A 21,867-nucleotide genomic window follows, 5' to 3' on the forward strand; every position below is an offset into this window, starting at 1 on the left:
GAGAGATGGTAATTGTCAGTAAAACACATCCCCTGTCATGCAGCTTTCTTATTATTCCAAAATTGCAACTTTGACCTCCGTCCCTTCCTGAGCTGACTGTTGTTTGTCTCCCTGGGGCCTGTCACTTCCTTTTCATACAGCATCTTAGTCTTCTTTGTGTCCAGACAGAAGGTGAAGACTCCCACTAAAGTGGTACCACAGCTCTGCACTTCCAAATCCATCCCCAGGATTCGGCAGGAGGCCACACTCCACACATGCAGCAATGGGACAACGATGCATCATTGTCGGATCTCATCTGCAGGGACCTGAGGAAAAAGGCTGTTCCAGGGCTGTGCCAAGATATGGGATCTGGCTATGGTTTGTGTGTCATGCAAGGTAAGAAATCTTACAGGATTATGCATCAGGCTCAGTGCTTTCATCAGTTACTGCGCCTTTTTAATTTCTGATATTTAGTGTAGGATTCATGTCTCCAAAGGGAGGTTTTTGCAATTGGACTGGAGTTCTGGCACCACTTTTACAGACAGGAAAGAAATGGGCACTTACAGGGTGCCTATGGCAAATTTGTTAAAATACTTCATTTTCTCCAGGGTTTATAAATGTAGTTTGTATCGTTAACTTGGCCATCTGCACTGCAAACGTGTAAAGGTGTGGGAAAAATGGCATATGAATCCCCACCTTAATCATCAGAACTATAGTTATAGCACAGTAAGTAGGGCAAAAAAAAAGGAAATTAAAACAAAAAAAAAAAGAGAGGGGAGGTTAATAAAAGCAGTTATTTTATAATGGTTATCCTTATTCATCTTTAATTAGATGTCATAGGGCTGAGCAGAGGATTATCATTAACAAAGAATGAGGAAAAAACTTCTTTTGTTCCTAAACATGAACCCACAGTGATGATGCAGTAGAGTTGCTTCCAAGAGGTCATGCCTAATCATCCTGTCATCACAGAGCCAAAACGCAAGTGTGTCTATGGACTCTGCAATATCTGAAATTTCTTTGAACCACATTGTCTAGCACAGTGAAGTATCAAATGTAATATTACTCTAACATCTCCACAAAACAATAGTGTATCTGCAAATCATATAATTCCTCCATTTCCAGTCAAAGAAGTGTTACTGGAGGAATGACTTTTTATCACCAGGGTTGTATCTCCTCTGCTGATAATCTAAAATGCTCTTACTGGTAAGGTTATATCTATGGAAAGGAAACCATGATGCCTGAAGTACTCTGGGCATAAAAAGGGAGATATGTAACTAATCGGTGGTTGCAGTAAAAGGGTTTGGAAACAGAAATTCATCTCCCATGGGAAATTCTAACACTTGAAATTGTTTTCATCTTTAATATGAGGGGGGAAAAAATATATTTGCAAAAAGATTAAAATTAAAACAGAGAGAGAAAGAGAGTGATTCATAACCAGCAATAGACTTTGTTTTAATAAGGTAAAACAACAGAAAATGGAAGTTAAAATAATAACTTGAAACAACAAAGTAGAAAATATATATTTTGCCAATGGAATTAAATGAGATCGAAATAATCATTTCTACTGCCTTTTATACAGAATTTCGTCAAAATGGATACACTCTTATGAAGATTTTCAGTTGCTAAAACTGTCCTTTCTGAATTTTCTAAATGAGACTTCTCAGCAGCAAAATTTTCTCTCCAGTTTTTGAGCAGACCTATTTTAGGGGATCATGCAAAAAGTGGTTAAAAGTTCCCAGGAACACTTTAGTGTTTTTGGAGCCAGATTGATCTAAGAACACAAACAAGGGGACATTTGAGGAGAGGGGCTACAGGTTTCCACAGGCCAACTAGGGTAGCCACAAATGCAGGTGAGGTATAAGGCATTCTGCAGGGTGGAGGTAAAAGCAGCAAGATCCAAAGGTCCTTGCATTTGTGGATAAGTGTATTACCTGAAGTTAGGCCATTTGTGAGAAAAGGTACCTGGTAGGTCCAGTCACAAGTGGAGTCCTCATTGACAAAACAGAAAGGTCAGCAAGTTTTTAAGGTTCATTACTGTTTGGTAAATAGTTCAGCAAAAAGCAAGGCCAAGCCACTTTTCTGTCACATTTGGTGGATACTTGCATTCACTTCAGTTTAATATTTCTGTTAAGGACGTGAATGATTAAATAGTGTGCTTATACTCTTGCACACCTTCTCAAACAGGGCTGGCTGTGACCATGCTGGAGAAATAGGTTCTGTTTCAATGTAACCTTGATAACTTTGAAGAAATGGTCTGAAATCAACAGTAACCAATTGTGACAAGCATTTGATCAATAAAAAGAAATCAAGGAGATGGCTACAAAATGGAGAAAAAAACATCTTAAGCAGATTTCTGGTAGAAAAAGAGCTAGAGGAGGTGAGACTGGGTCACAAAGTGAATATGAGTTAATGGGGTACTCTTAGGCTTTGGGAAGTGTCTACATAACTGAAATAGAATCAGCAGTGATGACTAATGCACACAGTTTTAAGCAACGTACCCAAAAATTTAGGTAGAAAGAGAGAGAACAAGAATGTTAAGAAGTTCAGAAAAAAAGTGGATGTTTGGCATCTAGACATTTTTTACTAGTGAGAATTGTACACTATTCCTACCTATGTATTCTAGACTCATCTTAATTGCCAAAGTATTGTGGATTACCAGGTTCCCATTGATTGTACTGTGCTGTTTTTAATCTGTGAATGATTGGTTTGAAGTCTTGACCTCTGCTAAGGGAAGGATTTTGTTGGTTGAAGAATTATGCTTAACGTTGTTGGCTACAAATGCATACAAAATGTAACAGAGAAAGAACTAAGTTTTAAAACAGGGATGTAAAGAGGGAGCAACTGTCAGTTGTCTATATTTCCTCCCTAATTCAGAGATAAAATACTACCAGTCTTAGCCCCAGATTACAGAAGAAGAGAAGTAAGGAAACTAATAGTCTTTTTTTTGAGTGTAAGACAAGAATTTCAGCAGTTTTATTTGTAACTTCTGACTGCAAGCTCCATGGCAGGACATTTTTCTTTGATGTTAATGCAGCACTGCTAAGTGAGTACTCAGATAGTGTGCAGTAAATTATTCTGTTTTTTATTGAGCTAGACATCAGCCAATGCAGAGATAAAATGGAGCTTTGCCAAGTGGACAAAAAACATACAGTTTCTGACTTTCATAATTTTATTTTCCTTTAAGGGAGAAAAAGATATAACAAAATGTATTTGTTGGATAAATGGACCTTATCTCAGTTACATGGTTGTACCTTACAGCACTAGCTCTGAGTACAATTAACCTTATACCAGATACATGACACTGAAATTATCATCAGAAGCAGTCCTGAAATTTGGGGCTATTCTGCAATATAATGAGACCAGAATGAAAAACATCATGTATAGCACTTTTCTAAATGACCAACTGAACCAATCAACGATTTGGAACTTTTTTATAGCCAACTTCAAAACTATTTTTGATGATGATCAGTCTTTTCATAAAGATAACCTCTAATTAGGGGCATGTAAAGTTTGTCTATGGGGTTTTGGTGCGTGTTTACCTAAGCATACTGCTGTTTCTATTTCACAACCATGTGTTAATTGATAATTAGTAATGTATCCTGTAACGCTAAACATTGGCAGCTTCATCAGGTGTTACCAGACGATGGTGAAGACAATGAGGTTGAAGGAATGCCTGCACATGTCGAACATGCCATAGAGACCAGATGGAAGCACCTGAGTAATTTGGCACTCTTAATGCTGACCTACATTACGGAGGGTTGAGACCATCCCTTTCTTAGGGAGACATATGAGACGACAACGTGAGAGTCAAAGATCCAATATGCTTATATAAGGTTCCACAGTTTGGAACATACCCTAACTGACTCCTTTTCAAAAGGCTGAAAATAATTTGGTCTGATATATAACAGGAACTGACAATTGCATTGCCAGTATTTTTGCTACAGATTTGCTGTACAGTTTTGTGCTGAGAACAAAGATACAGGGGGAGAGAAATCCACTTCACTATAAACAGGCTTCACACATAAAACCCTCACAAATTTTTAATGAAATGAAATTATTTTGCTTGTAATTTGTGCAGCACAGTAACCTTCTGCAGCTCCTATAATAAGTCTCCATAGAACAATTTTCATGTCTGTAACTCACATATCAGCAATAACTCATTTGTTTGATGTTTAATGGCTCATGATTGTCATGTACATTATATTACACAATGAAGCTGGGATCTAAATTCTGGATCTTTTACAAGCCAGGGCAAGTTCTTTCATCTCTCAGTCTCCTCATCTGTAAAAATGGAATAGAAATGATACTTCAGAGAGGCACTGTGATATCAACTCATCGAGTATTCAGTGTTTTGTACAAGGCTCTAAAAGAACTATGGATAGAAAATATTTCTGGCAGTAACAAATATTAGGCATATGTAACAGAGAGTAGCAGTGCAGTCAGGAGGTAAAGTTTTAAAAACAGACTTCAAAAAAATTCTTACATCTGTCAATATTGAAATTCCATTGCTTTACAAGTATAAGTTTAAGACCCAGACAGCTTGCTCAGATATATTCAGAATCTAATTTTTAAAAAGACATAAATGAATGTTAATGTTGCACATTCTGACAATTTAATTTATATCCCCTGTCCCAACTGCATTATCTGTAATGTCTCATGTTTCCTTCCACAGAATTCTTCATCTTTTGGTCAATTATATGTCTTCCAGGGATCTCTGTCACTAATACACTAAAGAGCAGGTTTAATACACTAATAGCTCTAATACATTAAAGAGCAAAATAATAGCACTAACCCATTAAAGAGCAAAAACTTATTATCCTCCATTCAACACACATTTGCCAGATCCCGTCATACTGCTCACCAGTTTGTAGTAATTTACTTTCCTTAGGAAATTCTTTGAGAAAAAAAGGGAGAAATTCTTTATCTGAAGGGCTTAAAAAGACAGCACAGTCTTAGACAGCACAGTCTTTGCAGCAAATGGAGTTTTGTTTTTTTGCTGAGCTTGTCAATCAGCCTTTGGATTCCAAAAGGAAATTTTGAACTAGGAAGCACCAAACAGCTATTAAATTAGAAGTTTTAATTTTTATTTCTTATTTTTAACAACCTAATACAGCAGAAGACTGTAGGTCATTAGCAATCTCCCAAAATATAACTATTTTTTAGTAAATCCTAGTAGTACAATTTCAAATTTAGGGCTTACATACCTGTAATCAACTCCACTTAAGGTTTGTCATATAAATCACTCCAATCAATTGCTGTGACGTATATTTACACCACACAAGTTATCCTGCCTCTAATAACTATATTAACAGAAATAGTAAGACTATCTGGAGAATTGAACATTTAACAGTCTGAAGAACTGTTGTCTGTCTTGTTGGTTATCCTACACATTGGAATTATAGGATTATGTTATATATCCTTCCTGCAAACAAGGACTGAAGGCCTTGACCATAGGGTGCTTGGATCCACAGAAATTCTGTCTGCTTCCATTCAGGCATTAGCAGAAATAAGATTTTTATTTCTCTGTGGATACCTTAATGTTTAGTGACTCCAATACTAAGAATTACTATTCTAGTAGCTGGGAGCAGGAGTCCCAAATATTGGAGACCTTATATGTGAAAACACATTTACAAGTAGAAAAATACAGAAACAAATGTTGTGGTGGGAGGAACAGAGTATATACCAAGATGTAAGGCATTCTGGGAATTGTGCATGGGTCCTGTCTGGCATACTCAATGTCATCCATGCGAGGGTTACTCAAGTACCAAAGTTAAACTTATTCAGCAATCAGGATCTGTATAATCCGCTGGTAGTTACCCACTTAGTTTATTTTCAAGTTCTTTTGTATCTTCCATATCTCATAAAATGGTAGAATTTGAGAAGTAAATGAAAATAATTCAGGCTATTGCATGGAAAAGGTGACATCAAAACTGTTTTGTGGAAAGCCAAAAGGTGGGCAAAGTTCTCCACTCTCACTCTCCTACGCAAGACACCCACTTTAGGAGTGCCCTGTTGAAGGAGTTCAACTCTAAAGCTCTGATGTCGGTAGAATGTCTGGTCTTTGGATTCTTGTGGAAGTGAGTTGTAACAGCATCACTGCATCTGGGATGGTCTACAGCTGCAAGGGGGATGAGATTAACTGTGAAAAAGTACCAGCTCAGGGCATTCAATTCTTTGTGCATGTGGTGGGTTGACCCTGGCTGGACACCAGGTGCCCACCAAAACCGTTCTATCACTCCCTCTCCTCAGCTGGACAAGGTAGAGAAAATATAACAAAAAACTCATGGGTCGAGATAAGGACAGGGAGGGGTCAATCACCAGTTACCATCACAGGCAAAACAGACTTGACTTGGGGAAATTAGTTTAATTTACTACCAGTCAAAATCAGAGTAGGGTAATGAGAAATTAAACCAAATCTTAAAACACCTTCCCCCTCACCCTTCCCTTATTCCTGACCTTAACTTCACTCCCAATTTCTCTACCACCTCCCCTGCAACAGCACAAAGGGGACAGGGTTGGGGGTTGCAGTCAGTTCATCACGTTGTTTCTTCTGCTCCTTCCTCCTCAGGGGGAGAACTCCTCACACTCTTCCCCTGCTCCAGCATGGGGTCCTTCCCATCGGAGACAGTCCTCCATGAACTTCTCCAACTTGAGTCCTTCCCATGGGCTGCAGCTCTTCATGAACTGCTCCAGCGTGGGTCCCTCCCACAGAGTGCAGTCCTTCAGGAACAGACTCCAGTGTGGGTTCCCCACGAGGTCACAAATCCTGCCAGAAAACCTGCTCCAGTGTGGGCTTCTCTCTCCATAGGTCCGCACGTCCTGTCAGGAGCCTGCTCCAGCACAGATTTCCCACGGGGTCACAGCCTCCTTCAGGCACCAACTGATACCACATGGGGTCCTCCACAGGCTGCCAGTGGATATCTGCTCCACCATTAACCTCCATGGGATGCAGGGGGAGAGCCTGCCTCACCATGGTCTTCATCATGGGCTGCAGGGGAATCTCTGCTCCAGCACATGGAACACCTCCTCCCCTCCTTCTCCATTAACCTTGGTATCTGCAGAGTTGTTTCTCTTACATATTCTCACTCCTCACTCCTGGCTGCAATTGCCATTGTACAGGACTTTTTTCCCCCCTTCTTAAATACATTATTCCAGAGGCACTACCACCATCACTGATGGGATCAGCCTTGGCCATTGTCAGGTCCATCTTGGAGCTGGCTAGCATTGGCTCTATCAGACACAGGGGAAGTTTCTGGCATCTTCTGACAGAGGCCACCCTTGTAGCTCCCCTGTTACCAAAACCTGGCCACACAAAACCAATACACTGCATCAGATAAATTCCCTGTCCTTGCTACAGAGTATTTAATAGACTCATGGTAAAAATGGGAGTTGGGGAGTCATAGCAAAAAATTGTATAAGCAATAAGATATAGGCACCTGAGCCTTTATGATGTTGCTGCAGTCATACATCAGGACAGTTCCTTTGATTCTGGCCCTATGAGTAATCAAGTGAACAACCCAAACATGTATATTTAATGAGAATGCATACATTCACTTGTTAATATGCATGAATCCTAATCAAATTTTTATATTCCTTGGTTAATTTATTTCCTAATGTAATGCAAGCTGTATTGTACTTTGTACTTGTCCCTGTACTTTCAGAGGCACGGCTCATGGACATTGCACAATTTACACAAACAGATATTTTAAGGTGCAATTAAGCAAGTGGTTTTCTCTGTTTGATTTAGTCATTTTGAAAGATACAATTTTTACAAAACATGGCTGACAAAGGAAAACACAAAAAATTATATAACTTTGTGCAGATTGCAACTAAACAAGAGTAAGTTCCTGATTCTCCTCTGAAATCCTCCTAATAAAGGTCCTAAAAGTATTGGAATGGATTTAATAAAGACAAGCAGGAACCATCTCTGACGGTGTCCATGAAGGATATAATAACTGACTAATAAAAAGAAAATTAATCCAAGATTGGAAGAATGTTAACTTCTCATCGAAAAGAAACTTGACCTCATCAGAAGCTATTTGGATATTTCATACATTAAGGAAAATTCCACCATATTTCTGTATTTGTAACTGCAGTTTAACATTTTTCTTACAAAATCAAGATAATCTTGTCTCACCTTGGATGGATCTTGTCCCTTTCAAATTTACTGCTCAAATAAGTCAGTTTCAGATAAAAAGTGATCTCATTTCTTATATCTTCCAAACTAAGACCAGAGACCAGATAACTTTAATTTTCATCTTCAATATACAGTTCAGAACTACAATAAAGACTTGATCTTTTCCTCAGTTAGCATGAATGTTTATAAATTAGATATTAATGTCTCATGTTGTACTTCCTGAAAATTAGGCTGAGAACGAAGTTGATTCATTAATTGTCATTGCTGCAGGAGGGCACAGAAACTATAGGGTTAACAGATTAGTGATCTTATACTAAATGGACATAATCTGATTTGAAAGTACTGACTAAAGTGGTAGTTTTCAAACAGAATAAATCAGCAGGTGTACTTCTAAGAGTAAATGCAAACAATGCTAATGTGCTTGCAGATTTAGATAAGAAGCATCAACAATGTTTCTTATCACATCTATTTTATGGTTTTAATAATATTTGGTGCCCATTTGAAAGCAAAAATATATACTTTTTGGTTTATTTCCCAGAGCTCTATTTGAACAAAAAACATAATTCCAGGCTAAAGGTGCTAAAAGCATGTCTCAATGAGAAAAATAGTTTTATCTTGACTTTTCCAATCCTGTAAGCTCTTTAAAAGAGAAGCTCTTTCTATCTTTGGCCTGTTCAGTACTGAAAATACAACTAGTGTTTTGAAAAAAGATTAATAAATTGGGTGCTACAGAAAAAACCCCAAGCCATTGGGGGTAAGCAATACCCTTCCCAGAAACACAAGCAGAATAAAAACACCTACACTCTCTACTTCAACACTGATCCAGATTGCCAGAGATATTCAAAGCTGGCTGCCTGTGCAATTTCAGCATAAAAAATATATTTCACTGAATCCATGTGCTTTTGTACCACCGTACCTTTGTTGAGTCACAAGCACTGTTGGGCATAGTGCCCAAGGATGCTTTCTGCCTGCTTAACCTGCAGCAGTTTCTCTGTGCGTTACTAGCAGAATGGTTTTATTGCAATTGGACCTTGTGCACTCATAGTGACTTCTACTATTAGTATGTAAGGCATCATCCCCATGCTACACAGCAACCTCAAGGAAGGTCTCATCTGAATAAGCTGCCTCAGTGTTACTTGTGATAGTCAGTTCTTAATCATTACATGTATCACTGAGGAAAGAGGTTCAGTACAGTAATTCAAATACACCTCAATTGTCCCCAAATAATACCGAGGAAATAGATATTTGGAAATTACCTAATTTAAATTTCCATATCCATAAATTTGTGAAAGGTCCTAGAGTATGCTCATTTTGGCAAGGAAACTTAAATGATATCTTGTTTCTAACATTGTGTTGAGGTCCAGCTGGCAAGCAAGTTTGTAAGCACAAGACTGTGCAGTGGCAGGCACAATCCAAGATCTACAGTGTTGTTAAATGCATCATTATGCCACAATGTTATGCTCATGATGTCAGAATTACATCGTCCATGAAAGATATAGATGGTTGGTCTAGGCATCAGTAATGAGGAATCAGATGTCAAGTGAGTCAAAGCCACTCAGAGATTAAATATGGAATGATTCAAAATCACATATGCCAAAAGGTAACCCAAATCCAGTTTGTTGTTGTTCTGGGAAAAAAAAAAAAAAAAAAAAATCTAATGGAAAAGACTCAGGGACACAGGACACAGTGTACAATGTCATAGCAAAGGTAGGTGGCTTTATTACATGGAAATACCTAGACTTTTTGGATGAAAATGGATATTCTATTATCTTATGAACATCTATAGATGTATTATGCATAGCATGAAATTATCAGGAAAGAAAGTTTCTTGGAAAACAGCCAAACTTAAGTACAAGCAAAGTTTTCCTTCTTCAGATATAAAGGGTAGTCAAAAAAACAGAGGAGCCGCAGCAAGTTGTGCATCAGGAAAAAAATCCAGTGCTTTTACAAAGCTTAAAAACTGTTTGCAGTTTTGTAGAAAGGTAAGGGTATCAAGCCAATTCTAAGCAGTGAGAGTCAAATGTTGTTGACTGATGAAAAGAAAAGCTTAGCGTGAACATGGTAGCAGTTTATTAAATGATCTGTCATCTTTGATGAAGTGCTATAAGAAGCCCCAAAGCAGCAGTCAGCAACTCTAGGAAATTTGCACTCTCAAAGCTACCAAATGGGTGTCACTGAGTGGGACAAAAGGCATCATGGGTACACTCCTATAAAGTGATGCACGGATGGCGGTCAGCAGATGGTCATGTTACTGGTGCAGGTAAGGATTATTTCTCAGGAAGTTCAGTGAAGCAAACAATATCCCCCCCTTCACAAACTGGAGAAGTGACCATCCATGCCTTGATAAATTATTGTATTTCACTGTGTTCAATCTCTGTAAAAATCCTGGTGAAATCAATAGGTTAGCTGCCCAGTCAGGGAGTCTGCTGGAAAACTGTTCCTGAAAAGCAATTCATCTTTCAGTGTGATTGAGACCCAACTGTTGCAATCCTTTTTTTACAGGTGGGTGAAGTCAGGTGAAGTGTGCAGCAAAATGAAGACTTGCATATGGTCTATGTCAGATTAAAACCTTTGAGGCTGTAAATTATGTATGTCTTTGGATGTCTTTGCAAAAATCCTGATGTCCAGATGGTTTTATGAATGATGCTCACTAGCTTCATGGCGTAGAGATGAGGGTTCTTGATCATGACCTACTGACAACATTTTGCTGTCAGTGATATCGAGTATGGGTGTATTTGCTTCCTGCTTCCTCTTTATCATGACTTATGCAGCAAGATTTTTATGCAGCCAAAATGGAAGATCCACAACCAATTACCAGATGATGTTTACAACATGCAGGCACCCGATGCGAAATGAACAGCTGTAGAGCAGCCATCTTTACTGATGACTGTGCATTGTTTACCCACGCATGTTGGACTGCACAACAGAACACAGCCTTATAAGATCCAAATGTCAATCAGCTCAAAGTGATTATAAAGAAAATGGATTCAATCCTACACATTTCCTTACTAGAAAGCATGTTGAGCCAGTTGAGAGTGGTGACAACACAGTAGCCAGGTCCTGTTACTGCACACTGCCCCACAACACTGCAACTGATGATGGAGTCACATAGAAGACTGCAGAAGACAGCACAGCTTTGGAAGAGACTAAATCAGTGTATCTGGAATGAAAAAATCATACAGCTTCAAATAAAGTAAATGGATACTAGGCAAGTGTCATCATTACTTGCTGGGAAAATTTTACCATCACTGCATCAGTCATACAGATGCTTTCTTGTGTCCTTAGTGTTAGCAGTTCCCAAACACTAAGTGCTCAGGTTATTGAGGACTCAAAGCTCTCAATGTTTTGGTCTGGGCATCTGGTATGTGTGCTGGATAAAAGATTTTCCAAAGCTTTTTTGTACAATCAAGTAGGTTGCAGGTTTGAAAAACAAGTTAGAAGAATATGCTCATCAGTTATATGAAACTTCCTCTATAGCATGGAAATCTATGGGTAGAGGCTATCTTCTGTGGCCACATTAGTGCTGTTTGAGCACACGAGCAAAACCAGCTTATAAAACACAGTGCAAGAGGTAACAGGGGACAGGGAGAATAGATATGGTGTTACGTGTTCTGTGGGACAGGTAAGACTGTGCATGATAAGATAATCACACATAAAAATCAGATTAAATTTACCACAAAAAGCCACAAAATTTGAATTCTAATAATCTGTGTCAGTGGGAAACATCATGATTCTTCAACACTAACAGTAACAGGAGCAGATCCTGCTATTCCAGAATTCATGCAATTGCATGAAAAATTCATAGAGTTCAAAACCCACTGAGTTTGAAAACTGAGTTTTTCTGTGAGAAGGAAAGTTATTCACAATGTAAAGATAGAAGCTTTGATATGTCTCTTCTATGAAAGGTCTTGTCCACTGGAGCATTGTCCCCATAATATCTTTTGCAGTTCTAGTGGATGTTGTAAGAGACTTCCATTGTTTAAAGGAAAAACATTTGTAGCCCTTAAATTTGAGTCATAAAAGTCAGAAAAGGATTCCAAAATACTGAGTTAAATCTCGTTCACATGAATTGTAAAGTTATGTAAGCATACAAAGCACATTTGAACTGAAAAAGAAGGTGCAAGCAAAATGTCATTTGGTAGACAATTTTTGAACTAGATTAAGAGCAATGAAAATGCCACCAGCATCCTGAGGATGAAATAGGAAAATGGACACAGGTCCTTGCAATCAAAACTCATCCCTTCTGTCATTTCATATAGGCAGCTCATTTCAGGTATCTCAGAGTGACCTATTCTCACCATAGACAGCTATCATCTTCATTAAAGCTGCAGACTTAAATGTGAACTTATTCAACAAAGGGTTGTATTATTTTTTCTTCCATTTAAGATCATGATAACTATCACAAGATGTTCTGATTTTTTTTTGTTTTGGTTTCAATGGGAATAATTCAAATACAGCAAAGATCTATAGTTTCCAAAGGGTTTATCTAGTGGAGAAAGACTCAGTAAACATGCTTTACTCATGAAGGCAAGACTAAGATAATGGATTTCTCAAGTTATATTTAGTTAGCACTGCCTATGTCCTCTGCAGAAAGCACAGGCTTCTGCTACTCCTCCCTTCAAATTATTCATTTAACAAATATTTGAGATGTTCCTTTGTTACTTACTAATATTATTTTTGACCCCAAAAGTAGTTTATGGCAGCTTCTACAGTAAAGAGGAATCAATGATCATGGTGTTTTCCTTGCTCCCTGTATTTATTTCACAGTCTCTTTATTTCTCTGTCTAATGTATAACGCAAACTCACATATCACCTATAGAACAGAAACATGATTAGACCCCGCATTTGGATGTGTTAAAAAACATGGGATTTTCTTTGCCCTCCCTTGATTTCTACTGACAATTCTCTTAATAAGAGACAAAGAACTTAGGCTTTATGAATTCTTGGACTTTTCAAATTTTCCCTAAGTAGAAATGGTGAGAGGAAACTTAGGGGGCATTCAAACTATAAGAATATGGGATGTAAGACTGAATGATTCTTCCCTTCTCTCCCATGGGTCTGGGCACTGATGTACTTCCAGGACAGTATAAAGATTATTTTTCTTGAATAAGAGTAAAAGTTGAGCCACTGGTCAGTGCCTGAAAAGTTGTCACCATAAGAGTGAAAACATGAAGGGAATTCTTGAAGAAAACTTAACATACCAGTTTACACATTAGATTCATACCATCAGTTATATATTGTTGCAACCATAACAAGTTAAATGTGGAAGAAAAGGTTTAACAACCAAAAAAATGTCAAAAAGATTGCTGAAAGGCTACAACAAAGGGGAGGAAGAAGATAGCATCATTATGAATACAGAGGAGAAAATGAGGAGATGAAGATGAGGAGATGAAGAAATGGGACAAGAGAATTCTTTCCTCCTTTCAGAGGAGCACCATCCATCCCCAGTCTTGCCGCAGGATGAAAGACACTTGTTCTCTGCTGTCAGTATGTCTCTATTCATGTTTGTAAAACTGACCTAATGAAAGAGGAATACCTCAAACTGTAAGGCTGGAAAAATTGAACTTCAGTTCAATTTCCTAGTATAAGAACCATTAATTTATTCACTAAGCTAGAAAGAAGGGAGTTCCCCAAAAGACTAATATATTGAAAAAGAATAGAGTTTTCTACAGTATCAAGATTGTTGAAGTAGATTCCGAGCTGGGCTGATAACACCTAAAGTGAGGTTTGTACAAGATTTTACATCATTTTCCCATCTGAGTTCAAAACCCACCTTTACACTGAAATGCCTATTTTAATGAAGGTCATTCGGTCAGAGGTTGTTCCACCTTTGAAATAATTTTACATTTGTGATTAAGAATTGCAATTCACAGTGCCACTTGCCCCCTATTACACGTATCCAGAACTGCAATGTCAATCTGTGCAGCTAAGTGCAGTATAATTGTTGATATTAGTTTAGTTTTAATGTCTCCTCAAAACCTCCATAACACACTGATCAAATTTTCTCAAAGCAATTTACCATTAGAGTACTATTATATCAAAACTTTAAAAAGCATGATATCAATTTAGACAAAAATGTGTTTTGAAAACAGTGGAGAAAGCTCTTTGACAGTGTTGAAATATCTTGCTTTGACATTTTCAGCATAAAAAAGTAGAAACAGGAGTTTGCTAAGCAGGAACAGTGTTAAATGACTCTGTACATTTCAGAATCTCTATTTTGATAATTTAAAACCTCTGTTTACAGTAGCTATTATTTATACCAGATTTCTGTACTGCGGAAATTAGCTCACCAGGAAATTAAAGTGTTATGATATGGACATTGAAAAAGGTATAATCTTAACCCATCTGTCCTGGCTGGAGCTGGACTAGAGCTCCCTTTGGTCTGGCAGCGGGAGGAGCTGCAGCCCCCTGAGACCCCAGGGGCTCCCCAGGTCCCAGTGCCCTCACCTGTGTGCGGGGGCGGGGGGAGCACAGCTGGAGGGCTGGGCCCCGATTGGCCGATATTCCATGTCATGTGACACTGTGCTCACTATATAAAGGCAGGAGTGGGCCAGAAGGGGCTGCTACTTTTGGGGAGTGTTGTTGTGGGGCCTTTGTGTTTGGGATTGCCAGCCGGGTGTCTGTCAGCAGGTGGTGAGTAACTGTATTGTACCTTACCTGCTGATACTGCTGTCAGCGTATTGTTCTATCGCTGTTATTAAACTGTTTTTATCTCAACCCGCGAGTCTCCCTTTGCCCCTCTGATTCCCTCCCCATTCCCAAGTGGGGGAGGGTGGGTGAGAGACTGTGTGGTATTTAGCTGCTAACCAGGCTCAAACCACGACACCATCTATGCTGTAAAACATTTTTTTTTCAGGAAATAGCAAATTTCTAGGTATGGTCTGACATTTTCTTACTCAGTTTTTGACTGAGTGGAATTAACTCCAGTTTATATGCACTATAATTTTTAAATCACAGTAATAATGGTTCACCTTTTGATTGTCACACTCCTATTCCTGGACTATAGGGACCAATTTCATGTTGGATTTGGGATCCATGTTTGTGTTCAGCAGAACATTTCTGGTAGGAATACCATCTAATCAGTTGAAATTCTGCCAATTCAGTACTGCTGCTAATCTTCAACTTGCCTTGGAAAGAAGAATCATTTTTTTTAGCAGACTACAAGAAGAAAAAGTAAGGTCTTGGAATAATATTTCAGGAAAGAAGGCACTTAGTTCAAGGCCTGGAGTAGCTGCATGCTTGTGTTGCCAGTAATCCCAAATTCCAACCTATAACTCAGAGTGGATTTTAATCCAGGGGTTGTGAGCAGTGTTAAGGAACAGGGTAAAGACTCAGGAAATTGGTAGTGTGTAAGCAGGTAGAGTAGATGAAACAAGGAGTAAGAGCAGGAAAAACAACTGCCCAAAGCATGTGGGTTAGATGGGTCTTCTTTCATTTAGTCCTTTAGTTCCTCTTATTTTCTTGCTGAATTTTTACTGTTGTAGCTCATGGCTGTACTTGAATTATGAATGGGCTATGCAATTTATGTCATGTGGGAAGTAACATTTAAGGTCAGGCTTATATTGTACACACAAGTATGAACAAATAAATTATACTATCAGATTAAACTTTTAATTAGTAACAAGATCTTCTATAAAGGACTCATTTGCCCTTGTGAGTACAACACTTCAAATTATAGTTCACAATAAACAAGATATATCAAGGCTATGCTAAAGTATGGTTGACAAGATATTGTTATGATTTGATAATGCGGAGTCACAGAACAATAAACAAATGCATTTTCCACTAAAATAAATGACTGAAATAGCTATTCAGTTTTTGATATCAATAAGGTAGTCTGCACACTTGGAAAATTTATATACTACTGAATTTCTTGCGTCATCTTGAAGACGTTGGAAGTGTGGGAAAAGCAAAACAAGTGAAGAAACTGCAAGATATACATTTCCTTAACACATGATGCCCAGAACAAACACAGGACAGGATGGAGATCTGGTGATTAGTGTTGTCATGGAACCAAGGAGGAATATGAAGCAAGGTGGAGACCACAAGGTCCTGTTCTTCCACTTTTCTCAAGGACTGTTGTGACACAACCATATAGACTTATCTCCTGCTCTTCCCCTTTTCCCAAGGGCTGTTTTGCACAACTCTGCAGACACTATCTTGCATGCTTCCTCTTTTCCACACAACTGCCTTCTCTTCCCACAACAACTGTGTGCACATTGCACCAAGGAATGTGCTCTGTCATTATTCAGGAAACAATGTCTTGACCACAGTCCCACCCACTAACACACATACATTTAGATAAATACTACCCTGAGTTTGTATCCAACTCAGAGGGACAATCTGACACCAAATTGGAGGGACAGATCGACAGGTTTGTGCTCTCACCTGCCCCCCCCCACCCCCAAAGGACACCTTTTGGCAAGATTTATGCCCTCAGCTATTCAGAGTGATTAGCCAGGAATTAAGTGTGTGATTGCAATAGTTTTTGTGTGTAGTACTATATAGCCAACTGAAGTTTGTGCATTTATTGTAGGCAATCTCAAAGAATCTGTAGATGTTGCATAAGGATAAACCGGACTATTCATGAACCTGACTGCTTTTGAATGCAACTTGACCTACAGCACATGGGCTGTTTGTGCGTCTGGTGTAAGGCCTATAGTCAAGGCGCTAATTGGCATATCTATTAAGAGATATGTCCAGCCACTCTAATCTTTGAGGACTGGCTAGAAAGCAAGGGGATTCATCTCTTACCAAATTAATTCAGCACCTGAAATGCAACAAGATGCCATAAGGGTTGCATGCAAATAATTTTTAAGAGACATAAAAAGAACTGAGACCATTAAATGTGTAATACAGAGATTTATTAACAACAACAACAACAAAAAAAAATCTTGTCAAAGGCAATTTCAGCCAAAAGTTTGTTTAGGGCCTCCAGTTTGGCTCAGTTCATTAGGGCAGTCTAGGAAGTCTCATTCCCACAGAGCAGACAAAGAGGGACACAACTCTTTGAGACTGTGTAATTAACCTGACTTGAGCAGTGTAATTGCCAGGTGTCTGTGGCCTACTCATGCTAAACTGTCTTCTACCAGCTGCCTTTGAAAGACAGAATTCCTTTTAGACAGCTGCCCTGGTCCTATATATCTGGGGCTGATTTTATCTTGTTTCCTGTACTCAAAACAAGAAACCTTTTGCACAAGTAACATAATCGATTAAAAAGGAGCTGTACCTGTGATCTAAATGCTGTATTTTATGATTATTTGTGGGTTGTGCTCTGTGTTTGAAACAAATATTGCTCTGTCAGTCATTCCTGAATCAGCTGAAAAATCTTCTCACACTACCAGTTATTTGAAAGGAGATTCAGGGAAATTCTAGGCTAAATCATGAGATGTCTATGGGCTTAGACAGCCACAGAAAGGAAGTGACTTAAAATATTAGCTGGTACTTAAGTAGATTTTCTTGTTATTTACATTCCAGCTCATACTGAATTCAGGTATGGGTTGGGCTGTTAAAGGTCACTCGAAGTGGTAGATGATATCATTCCATAGGCTACTGACTGGCTTGTTCACTTGTCCTAAATGAATCTAAAAATTTGTCTGTCCATTGTTGTCTGAGATGCCAAAGAACAGCTGAGATATACCTGTGGGGCTAGCAGAAGTAACATGGGAGCTAGAAGACGTACATGGCCTGAGGGAGAGAGCTGTTGACAGATTCAGATGTCAAGGTTTAGGCATCTACAGACAGATATTTCCAGATGGAGTGTCTGGAAGTTGGAACTTACTCTGTGGCTTGGGAACTCTCTGTTCTCGTTCCATGGAGCACAGAAGTCTGAAGACATTTTAAACCGAGTTCAGTAAAAGTTTTTTCATCAATAGTGGCTTGTTTCTTTTGATGCCACCAAAAACAAGCTGACAGAAATGCATAAGTACTACTTAAGTTTAAGAAGCAGCAAGGGAGGTTTTTTGCACTGACATGACAAAATGCCAAAAAAACCTCACTTCATGCCAAATGCCTATAAATTCTTCTTTGCATTTTAAAGGTAGGCAGATGCATCTTCATCTTTTCTCGAGTATATTCATCTTCACTGGCATATCAATAATAGTGAATGGATAATTTCATTGTATCATTGTGATTAAAAGTGACATGAAAGCTATGAAGCACTAAATGTAAGTTAAGAATATCAGGTACTTACACATTATTGAAATGTTTGGGTATATGAGGGGAGGAAAGCATAAAATATCTCCTAATATCATTAATTTGAGAGGGAGCAGAACTGAGTTTGCAGCTGTAAACCCCTGGAATATGCATATATTTTACAATAGACCATTATAAATTAAAAAAAAAAAAAGACAGTGTTAAGAGAAGATTTTGTAAGTTTTTCTCTTCAGCCACCTAAGTACCATAGTCTAGTCCAAAGTCAGGATCCTTTATAATCTACTTGATAGTTGATAGACTGGTAGTCAGGCCTTTTCTCAACATATGTGGTCCAGTCTCCTCTGAAGAAATTGTGCCTAAAATGTGTCCTGTCTTGTGGGGTAGAGATTCAAACCTCTAGACTACTGATCACAAAGCAGGGTATTTAGATACCTAAATATGTACGAATGTGAGCTTTATATACCCAGATCCCCTGCACAGATGAGTTACAAAACTAATTCAGTTAAAGAACCCCCAAGCTACTTGTCAACAGTCAAAAGTTGTTTACAGGCCTAAGCAGTAATACAGAGGAGATGATCTCGATTGATGCTTGGAATCAAGTCAGGCAGGATCTCCCAGAACATCTAAAGCACACACCTATGCATGGAAAGCTGAATTGCACTATAGTAGTTTCCTGTTATTTTCAGTGGGAATCTAGTTCAGAATCTGTCTAGAGAGCTACTAGGCTGACCTGACAAAGATGTCTACTTTAGGATGAGCTGAATAGATCTTCAGACTCCATTGACAACATTGAGTAAATCTCTATCAACTATGATGTAGGTTTAGACAGCTACTGCATGTAGATAAACTTACATGTAGATACATAAATGTAAGCATGTTAATTTGGAGCTCAATCCTGCCTTCAATAATTTATGTAAATTGTTTAAAATTGTGACATGTTAATTTATTCTTTAGTGTTACAGCAATAACAGAAAATGCTTAGGTTATTCTCAGCAAAGTTAGGACAATGTATTCATATGTATTATATGGATACTATTTGAAATGGTATGTGGTCTAAAGGAGATCACTAAAGACGTGTTATGGAAAAAAAGCTGGTGACCCATCTCATTGTTTCGATGTCAACTGCCACTCACTAATATTTATGAGGTGAAAAAGAATAAGCATCAGCCTAAATGTCTGTGCAGAACTCAGTTACCCAAATGTTCATTTAGCTCTTTAAACATTCAATTAACTTTAAAGTCTTTTCCAAATTGAGATGTTATAGAAATGGTGAGGTTCGGAGATGGAAAATACTCACTCCCATTGTTTTAAATCTTTAAAGAATAGTGGTCTTACTCCATCCTCAGATAATAACAAACCGATTGCTTTTTCTCTCCTCAATTAAGAATTCCTTCAACTCCAGCTGTAACCAGATCAAGCAGTGGCTAGTGCTCAGATTCAGATACATGGAAACAGCATTGGTGCAAATTGCCACCTTCCCCAGCCTCGTTCTACCTAGTAGATTAAAAAATGACACCGAGTAGTAGCATTTCAGAGCTCTTGAACAGCTAAAGCAATTGCCTGTAACAACTTAATGTGATTTCCCTGGAAGAAACGTACAAGTATGAATAAGTTCAACTCAGTTTATTCTTGATAAGATGATCAAAGGTAGAATTATCATTAGAGGTGCATAATCTTTATTCACCACCAGAGAAAATGATAAATAGCAGAGAAAATCAAACAATTTACAGCAGTTAACTCATGAAATACAGAACACTTTCAGGTCAAACCAAAGGGCTCCCCTAAATCTAGAAAATTAGCCCCTCTACCACTGAATACATATCCATGTAACGTTTCAGAGGTGCAATCAGAGAAGCATTAAAGCATTTCCTTGCATCTTGTACTGAGGAAATTCTAAAACAAGGTTTCAGTTATTGGAAACAATCATGCTGAGACTTTTAGCTTTAGTTTATATTTCCTTCTGCTTCTGTTCACCTCTAAAAAAATAAGTTGCAGATGGAAGGCAAAATTTTGCAAGGGGATGCCTGAACATCTGTAGTGATGATAAACAGTCAAAAAGACCTGTACAAAGTTTCATGCAATAACTCTATCGCAAGAACAGTGTTGTGGTTTTTGATTTCTTGAAGTCTTCTACTTCCTTTATACAAACTTGCAAACAGACTGTTAGCATCTAAAAATAAAAGGAGGCCGATTCAAGCAACAAACAGTTGGTTTATTACATGTTGTCATAATGTTGTTATTATGTTGTTATTCCTTTTGCTTTCTTATTACTCATGCTCTCTTTCTTCTTTTTTCCCATTTGAAAATAATTTTATCCAAACAGGCAGTAGAGTGATAGGATGGGACTCAAGTGACTTCATATACAGCAGAAATAATTCGCACTGAAAGCAAGCGGCTTTAGAAAAGAGCATAGACTGAAAATTGTTCCTCCAGTTTCACAGTAAATACTTCTCAATCATCTCACCATTCAAGGGCAATTCATAAAATGACTTTGTAGACACATAGACGGACCGTATTTGCAATGTATGCTATTTGCAACAGATAATGTGACTCATGCCAGCCATTAATACGGAGTCAGACACGACCCCTTTATCAGTGGACATTTCAAAGAAGGTTCCTTTTGCAGATTTTAAGTCATGCATATACGCGATGCTTAATATATCATTTGAACTCATAAAAAAAATTGTTTCTTCTAATATTTACATTCTAAAATATATTCTTTTTCTCACTTAAGACACATGGTGCTCTGGCTAATGAAGTGCTGCCAAATGATCTGCTATGTTGTAAATAAGGCATACAGAGGTGGACAAGATAATTATTTATCAAATGACTTTTCAATCAAAGTCAAAAAGTCTGGCTAAACTATAGGCAAAGTGCAAAAAAGATCTTGGTGTGTTTGTGAAAAACATTTTATAGAGTAGGGTCCATTTACTGCTAGAGAGAAATATGAGCACTCCATTGAAATGAACTGAATATTTTTATATTTATATATAAACATATACACCTATTTTTATATATCTACTTCTGTCTTTACAAATACATTTTTTCAGAGGTCTGAAGTTAAACGCATACTCAACATTAATAATATCAATGACAGCATGTTAAAAAAGTGTGGATCCTCCTTCATTGCATTCAAATGGAGTTTTATATCTCAAAGATTCTCTCAATTTCTTCTGACTCGTATTTGTGCAAATTTGGGACCAAACTAGTGGAGTCAGTTATACAGTCATAGATCTGGTGAAAGTAAGACCTGAATAAGCACATAACAAGCATACAGAGAAAAAGATTACAGTAATATTCCCCTTAATATTAAGTCATAATATCATAGAAGCCATTTCTAGAGTGAATGGTAATCTGTCACAGCTAGTAATCTCATAAATAAAAGTCTGCTTTCAGGGATTTTACATTCTTTTTCAGCTTTTGAGTGAACTACAAGTTTATATATAAAAGGGTCCAAATAGAAGAAAGTAGTCATTTGGATAAATAAACAAACTAGCAATCTTTTCTTAAATGTTATTCCTCATTCCTGCTTGCCATCATTCTCTCTTTTTATTTTCTGTTTTTGACTGCCATCACTGAGTCACCATTACTTCCCC

Source organism: Tyto alba, unplaced genomic scaffold (genome assembly GCF_018691265.1).
Source record: "Tyto alba isolate M040663 unplaced genomic scaffold, T.alba_DEE_v4.0 Super-Scaffold_6, whole genome shotgun sequence".
NCBI classification, from domain to species: domain Eukaryota; kingdom Metazoa; phylum Chordata; class Aves; order Strigiformes; family Tytonidae; genus Tyto; species Tyto alba.